The sequence below is a fragment of the Cannabis sativa genome, unplaced genomic scaffold, assembly GCF_029168945.1.
Source record: "Cannabis sativa cultivar Pink pepper isolate KNU-18-1 unplaced genomic scaffold, ASM2916894v1 Contig7, whole genome shotgun sequence".
Classification (NCBI taxonomy): Eukaryota; Viridiplantae; Streptophyta; class Magnoliopsida; order Rosales; family Cannabaceae; genus Cannabis; species Cannabis sativa.
In genome coordinates this window covers 6,568,418-6,577,769 of record NW_026870043.1, presented here as the reverse complement: position 1 = coordinate 6,577,769, position 9,352 = coordinate 6,568,418, and positions in this window count along the sequence as shown.

The following is a 9,352-nucleotide window of genomic DNA, read 5'->3' as shown; positions in this document are numbered from 1 at the left end:
AATTCCCTATTGCAATTAATGAGATTGAGCTTCATTTAATTTATCTTCATCAATTATTACCACATTATATTTGTATGATTGTATGTGTAAGTGTTTTTATTATTGATGCAAATTCTATAATATTTACAACTCTTCATAGAGTTATATTATATAAACACTAGAAACTATTTCTATGTTTATTAATAATTGTTAATTCTCATACAATTATTAAGAATTTGTTTAATAAAAGGATCTTATGATCTGATAGGGGTGGAGAAAAGTTAAGAAAACTATGCAGTTCAACGATCTTTTATATCTAATGAACTCTGGATAGTATTCAACACCACATAAACTCTATCACACTAAGAGAATCATGATCTTTACAACCTTTAGGGGTGGATCATAATCTCTATATACTTAGGGGTGGAGGTTATCTATAGTACCCTATATGTATATTCTTAGGGGTGGAGTCCATTCCACAATTCCCTATGTAACACATATCTTGTTTAAACATAGAAGTAATATAATGAGTCAGTTATTGTCAATATAAATTCTTGATCTTGATTGTATGTTCCATTTCGATTTTACTGTTGTAAGTAAAAGTTTGATACCTTTGAAAGTTCTTTGTTAAAGTTTCACATTACCTTAATTGAGTGGGAGAATTTTTAAAATTCTATACCCATCTTCATTAGGTTGATCATTGTGATAGGTACTTAAGAACACTACTGAAAAGCAAATCTAACCATTCACATGGATAGGAATAGCTTATCAGAATTATGAGAATAAGATAAAGAAATCTAGTTCAGTCCATTCGAATGACTAGAACCTAGAATTCTTAATCCTCATAAAAATTTGATGGTATCTTAATTTTGATTACTTTATCTCTGGCATGTATTTTTCACTCCAAATACTAGTGTGCTATGTTGATGACTTAGTCTTAACTTAAAGTTTTAGACTAACACAAAAGTCACAACTAGGTAACTCTCTAAACAATCAGAGGTTAAAAGTATTTTTTAACCAGACATCTGCTATTGAGTGGGAGCTATCTGAGATGTAATCAAAAAGGGAACATTAGAAGATATTCAAGAAAGATTTATGAAAGTGATCTATATGTCAGATATTAAGGAACTGTGTATCAGTTATCCTTGTATCTCACCATCTAATTTCGAAATTCTATGAGATGGTGCTTACTTTCGGGGTGGAGGAATTATTGTATAATAATTCAAGCTCTACCAGAGAAGAATTATAACTTGGTCTATTCGAAATACCAGAAAGTTATATCACTGAAGAAAAGTCTACACTGTATTATCTCAATTACATATTTTAAAATATGAGAGATATGTCTTCTGTTAATTCAGATGTACTTTTAAAACAGTAAAGATTTCAGTATCCCTTGATGAGTAAAGCATATAGTAAAGGATGTTTCATAAGTGTATTTATGAACTAGTTTCCAGAAGTTTGGGTGGATTCAAATATACTACACTTGATCTGAAGATCAAGACATCAGATTGACCTATTTGCGCAGTTTGTTTTATATTAGTGCAAGTGGGAGTTTGTTGGGTTTTATGCCCTAAATAAAACTCTTTACAATCTGATTAGTTATCAATATAAGAAATTTGAAGTGATTGATGTTTGCATGAATTTTACATGCTAATGGTTTAATATGTTTATTACATTCATACACACAAATCAGTTAAATCCAGATCATATGTTTATTCACAATTACAAGATATCGTCAACACAGTGGAATGTGATTGTGATCATATGAATCAAAAGTTTTGGTCCCTGTTTCATCAGTGTTATTGGATTAACACTAATGTGATAATCAGCGATGATGTGTACTTACACTTGGAGTAAGTGTTATGTTCTTTCCAGGACAATAGTAAAGTATACTAGTTTCGAATGTATGGAGTATACATTGGACTTGACCGATATTGCAACTAAGTTAAGATATTACAAACATACCGTTATACATATCTTTCCAAGTCAATATCAGTAGTTGATCTTAAGATTAAAAAGAATCTAAATCCTAATATGCTTAGGCTCAACTCAGGAGTGCTATTCATGTTCTTAGATTTATTAGTTAAGCCTACTTTTGGGTCAGGGTGATACGTATATTTTGGGAACATGATAGTATGATTGAGTGGGAGTGCTGAACATAAATATGGAATCTATAGCTTCTACTGGTGTATAGAAGTCAAGTGATGATTCGCTTCGAGCTTAGCAAATAGAATTAAATGGATGAGCTCTTGTTTAACTGACTAATTATTAGATCACTAAACACCATTTACAGGTAGCTAAGTGTTTTAAGGGGCAAAATACATTGAGGGGTGAGAACGGTAAAGAAATCTCATCTCGATGTAGATCATCTATATAGAGGATCTTTAAATCACAATAAGATTATAACAATGGTTAAATGAGATAGTATATTGATATCGTGGAACATACAATATGCTCTATATAAGTCTGAGAGTGCAATTCTAAGTTCTAAGAGTGGATTCAACGAAGAATTAATAAGTAGGAATTTACTTGGTAAATTTGGTTCACTTATTGGAAGCTCAGCATATAGATCCATGGTCCCCATTCTAGTTGAGAACATTCTGCTTGTAAGACTCATTAATTGATTCGTGATTGATCAATTATAATTCTAAAGTTAGACTATGTCTAATTTTATGAATTTTCACTAAGCAGGGGTGAAATTGTAAAGAAAAGAGTTTTCTAGGTTTATTTATTTATTAATGGACTTTATATGTCTAATTAATAATTAAATTAAATGACAATATTATTTAATAATCTATTTTAGTTATTAAATAATTAGTTTTGGCATTTAAAAGGTTAGAATTGGAAAATTGGCATTTTTGAGAAAATAGAGATAAAATTTGATAAAATTGCAAAATTAAGTGAGGCCCAATAACACACCATGGCCGGCCACTTAAGTTGATTTTTCAAATTAATATTTTCATTATTTTAATGCCAAATAAATCCTAACCTAAACCTAGTAGTTGCCTATAAATAGAAAGTGATGGCTCAGTCTAATAACATGCTTTCATTAGTAATGTGACAGAAATTTCTCTCTTCAGAAAAACTGAGCTTTCCCCACTTTCTACACCTTGGCCGAAACCCTCTCTCTTTTCTCCTTCATCTTTTTCGTGACCCTAGTGAAAGAGTAAGTGCCCACACACAGCAAGCAGTAACTCAATCATAGATTGGAAGACTGTGAAGGATCAAACTTGAAGAAGAAGGACATTCGGGCTCGGATCTTGATTATACTCGCTACGAAAGGAATCAAGGGTTAGAGATCTGAGTGGAAGGAGACATTAATTCCGCTGCATCAATGTAAGGTTTTCTTAACTTTATATGTGTTTATTTTATCGTTTTAGAAAGTTCATATTTAGGGTGTTTAAACAACATACTTGTGAGTAGATCTAAGATCCTGGTAAAATAATTTCCAACAAAAACCCGTAGTCAGTTTCTGGATTTGGGACCCAGCCCTGGACCCGAACCCTGACGAGGACCTGGACCTACACAATATCCCAAACCCAAAAGTGGACAAGAACCCGTACCCTGTGACCGAAAATTGGAACCAAAAGTGGAAGTTGACCGGGACTGGACCTAGCACTTGGACTTGGAATCATAAATGAAATTGGACCTAGATCTAGAACTGTAACAGGACAAGGACCCGGATCCCCACCCAAACCTGGACTCGGGACCCGAACCCGAACCTGAACTCAGACCCAAACATGGAACTAGTCTAGGGACACAAAGCCAGGGTCGGGACCTAGAACCGCACCCCAGTCTCGATCTTGAACCTAAACTTAGAAACGGGACCTAGAACCTGAACCAGAACCAGACCGACACCCGTGACAATGATCCAGATCTTGACTCGGGATTCGGGTAACAAGCCTGGAACAGACCAGTAGTCGGTGTCTAGATCTGGGACTCAGACTAGGACCAGAACACAGACGAAGAACTAAACCCAAACCCAGACCTAGACCTGGGACCCAAAATTAGAACCTGAACAAGAATCGCCGAACAAAGACCCTAGATTAAGACTAGGACCGTGACCGGTGACCCGACTTAGACGTAGAACCGAACACGTACATAACCTCAGACACCAACTGAGACTGGAACTCGATCTTGGACACGATCGTGTACCCAGACTGGAACTGAGACCTGGACCTGGACCTAAATCTGGGACACGATCCCAAACACAGACTTTGACATAGATAGGGATTCGGATATGAACCTGGAGATGGACCAAGACCAAGACTCGGATCGAAATGCTGGACCTAGATCTTGACAGAGATCTTGACGAAGAAACAAACTTGGACCCGCACTCGGACCCGAACTTGGACCTTGACCCTTACCTAGAGCCAGATCGGGGTACAGACCTGGACACAAACACGGACACAGACTTCGACCCAAACTCAAACCCGCACCTAGAATCAGACCCAAAGTTAGACCTTGACCTGGACCCAAACTCTAACCCAAACCAGGATTAGAACCAAGGAATTAGACCCAGAACTGAATCCAGACTCAGATCGGGATTGGAACTTGGGACTCGGACCCAACCTAGACACAGAACCAGGACGCGAACCCACACACGGAGCCTGATCTGGACCTAGACTGAAATCCGGACCCGAACCTGAACATGAACTCAGACCCAGACATGGAACCATAATAAGACACAGAACTAGGGTCCGGACCTAGAACTGCACCCCAGTCTCGATCTCGAACCCAAACTCAGAAATGGGACCTAATACCTGAACCAGAACCAGACCAAGAGCCGTGACAGTGATCCAGATCTTGACTCGGGATTCGGGTAACGGGGCCTAGAACAGACCAGTAGTCGGTGTCTAGATTTGGGACTCAAACTAGGACCAGAACCCAAGCGAAGAACCAAACCTGAACCCAGATCAGACCTGGGACCCAAAATTAGAACCTGAACCAGAATCGCCGAACCAGGACCCTAGAAGAAGACTAAGACCGTGACGAGGACCCGGAGCCAGACGTGGAACCGAACATAGACATGCCTCAGACCCCAATTGAGGCTGGAACTCGGGCCCGGACACGGTCGTGTAACCAGACCGGAACATAGACCAACACTTTGACCGAAATCTGGGACCCGATCTACAACACAGACTTGGACCTAGATAGGGATCCGGATACGAACCTTGACTCGGAATAAGACCCAGACTGGGATCGAAAGGGTGGACCTAGATTTGGACCGAGATCCTATCAAGACCCAAACTTGGACACGCACTCGGGACCTGAACTTGGACCTGGACTCGAACCTAGACCCAGATCGGGGTCCAGACCTGGACACAAACAAGGACACAGACTTTGACCAGAACTCTAACCCACACCTAGAATCAAACCCAAAGCTAGACCCAGACCCGAACCCAAACTCGAACCCAGACTAGGATCAGAACCAAGGACTTAGACCCAGAACTGAATCCAGACTCAGATCGGGATTGGAACTCGGGACTGAGACCAAACCTAGAGAAACACCCAGGACGCGAACCAACACCCGTAGCCTGATTTGGACCTAGACTGAAATCTGGACCCGAACCAAAATTTAGACCAGGACTCGAACTCCGATCCGAACTCAGCCCCAAACTCGAACTAAGAATGGCAAATGGAACTAGACACGAACTAGGACTAGGACGAGGACCAAGACCGAAACCCAAACCCGAACCCAAATCAAAACCCAGACAGAGACCTAAACCCGAACCGAGACTAAGACTCAAACTCGAACCTAGTCCCAAACCCACACAATAACCGGGACCTGGATCTAGAATCAGGATAGGGACCTGGGAAATAGAACTAGGACCGGGACATAGTACCCGACCCAAACCCAAACTTGAACCTAGGAGCCAGCTCGTGACCCAGCACAAGAAATGGAACCACACTGGGACCCGAGATTGGGATCAAGATTCTGACCCAGGGCTTGGACAAAACCTGTTGTCGGTGTATGGATTTGGGACCCAACCCTGGACCTGAACCCTGACAAGGACTCGAACCCTCACTCAGACCTAAACTCAGTCCCAAACGAAAAATGGACCCGAACCCGTACCCTGTGACCCAAAATTGGAACCAAAACCGGAAGTTGACCGGGACTGGAACTAGGACTTGGACATGGAATCATAACTGGAATTGGACCTAGATCCTGAACCGTAACCGGGCCAGGACCCGGACTCCAAATCAGAAATAGACCCAAATTGGGAGCCGGACCCGGATCCCAACACAAACCTTGACTCGGGACCCGAACCAGAACCTGAACTCAGACCCAAACATGGAACCACACTAGGGACACAGAACCAGGGTCCGGACCTAGAACCGCACCCCAGTCTCGATCCCGAACCCAAACTCAGAAATGGGACCTGGGACCTGAACCAATACCAGACCGAGACCCGTGACAGTGATCTAGATCTTGACTCGGGATTCCGGTAACGGGGCCTAGAACAGACTAGTGGTCAGTGTCTAAATCTGGGACTCAGACTAGGACCAGAACCGAGGCGAAGAACAAAACCCGAACCCAGACCTAGACCTGGGACCGAAAATTAGAATGTCAACAAGGATCGCAGAACCAGGACCCTAGAACAAGACAAGGACCGTGACCTGGACCCGGACCCAGACCCAGACATAGCCTCAGACCCAAACTGAGACTTGAACTCGGGCCCAGACAAGGTCGTGTACCCAGACCAAAACTGAGACCCGGACTTGGACCTAAATCAGGGACCCGATCCCCAACACAGAGTTGGACATAGATAGGGATCCAGATACGAACTTGGACTCGGACCAAGAACCAGACTGGGATCGAAATGCTGGACCTAGATCTGTAACAAGATGCTGACCAAGACCCAAACTTAGACCCGCACTCAGGACCCGAACTTGGACCTGGACCCGAACCTAGACCCAGATCGGGGTCCAGACCTGGACACAAACATGGACACAGACTCTAACCCGAACTCAAACCCACACCTAGAATTAGACGCAAAGCTAGACCTGGACCCAGACAAAAACTCGAACCCAGACCAGGATCACAACCAAGGACTTAGACCCAGAACAGAATCCAAACTCAGATCGGGATTGGAACTTGGGGCTCGGACCCAACCTAGACCAAGACCCAAGATGCGAACCCACACCCGGAGCTTGATCTGGACTTAGTCTGAAATCCAAACCTGAACCCAAACTAAGACCAGGACTCGCACACCGACCCGAACTGAAACCCAAACTCGAAGTTAGAATCGCAAATGGAACTAGAACCGAACTAGGTTTAGGACCAGGACCAGGAGCTAAACCCAAACCCTAACCAAGATCAAAACCCAGACTGAGATCTAAACCCAAATCAAGACTAGTACTCAAACCTGAACCTAGACCGGGACCAAAACCCACACAATAACTTGGACCTAGATCAAGAATCAGGATAGTGACCTGGGAAACAGAACTAGGACCCGGACATAGTACCCGACCCTCTCGAACTTGAACCTAGGACCATGTTCGTGACACGGCACAAAAAATGAAACCAGACTGGGACCGGAGATTGGGATCTAGATTTGGACCAAGGGCTTGGACAAAACCTATAGTCGGTGTCTAGATTTGGGACCCAGCCCTGGACTCAAACCCTGACAAGGACCCGAACCCTGACTCGGACCTGAACCCAATCCCAAACCCAAAAGTGGACCCGAACCCGTACCCTGTCACCCAAAATTGGTACCAAAACTGGAAGTTGCCTGGGACTGGAACAAGGACTTGGACTTGGAACCATAACTGAAATTGGACCTAGATCTAGAACCGTAACCGGACCAGGTCCGCGACTCCAAATAAGACATAGACCCGAACTGGGAGCCGGACCTGGATCCGAACCCAAACCTGGACTCAGGACCCGAACCCAAACCTGAACTCAGACCCAAACATGGAACTAGACTAGGGACACAGAACAAGGGTCCGGACCTAGAACCGCACCCCAGTCTCGATCCCGAACCCAAACTCGTAACTGTGACCGAGACCCGTGACAGTGATCCAGATCTTGACTCGGGATTCGGGTAACGGGGCCTAAACAGAATAGTGGTCGGTGTCTAGATGTGGGACTCAGACTAGGACCAGAACCAAGACAAAGAACCAAACCCGAACCGAGACCTAGACCTTGGACCCAAAATTAGAAACTGAACAAGAATTGCCGAACCAGTACCCTATAACAAGACTAGGACCGTCACTAGGACCCGTACCCAAACCTAAAACCGAACACAGACCTAGCCTCAGACCCAAACTGAGACTGGAACTCGGGCCTAGACATTGTCGTGTAACCAGAGCAGAACATAGACCCGCACTTTGACCTAAATCTGGGACCCGATCCCCAACGCAGACTTGGACCTAGATAGGGATCCAAATACGAACTTGGACACGAACAAAGAACCAGTCTGTGATCGAAATGCTAGACCTAGATCTGTACCGAGATGCTGACCAAGACCCAAACTTGGACCTGCATTCGGGACCCAAACTTGGACCTGGACCCGAACCTAGACCCAGATCAGGGTCCAAACCTGGACACAAACACGGACACAGACTCCGACCCGAGCTCAAACCCACACCTAGAATTAGACGCAAAGCTAGACCCGGACCCGGACCAAAACTCGAACCCAAACCAGGATTAGAACAAAGGACTTAGACCCAGAACTGAATCCCAACTCAGATCGGGATTGGAACTTGGGACTTGGAGCCAACCTAGACAAAGACCCAGGATGCGAACCCACACCCGGAGCTTGATCTGGACTTAGTCTGAAATCTGGACCCGAACCCAAACTCAGACCAGGACTCGAACTCCGACCCGAACTCAAACCCAAACTCGAAGTAAGAATCGCAAATGGATCTAGAACCGAACTAGGACGAGGACCAGGACAAGGAGGTAAACCCAAACCCGAACCGAGATCGAAACCCAGACAGAGATCTCAACCCGAACCGAGACTAGGACTCGAACCCAAACCTAGACCGGGAGAAAAACCCACACAATAACTTGGACCTGGACCCAGAATCAGGATAGTGACCTGGGAAACAGAACTAGGACTGGGACATAGTACCCGACCAAGACCCCAACTTAAACCTAGGACCCAGTTCGTGACACGACACACAAAATGGAACCAGACTGGGACCGAAGATTGGGATCCGGATCTGGTCCCAGGGCTTGGACAAAACCAATAGTCGGGGTTTGGATTTGGGACCCAGCCCTCGACTCGAACTTTGACAAGGACTCGAACCCTCACTCGGACCTGAACCCAGTCCCAAACCCAAAAGTGGACCCGAACCCGTACCCTGTGACCCAAAATTGGAACCAAAATGAGAAGTTGCCTGGGACTGGAACTAGGACTTGGAC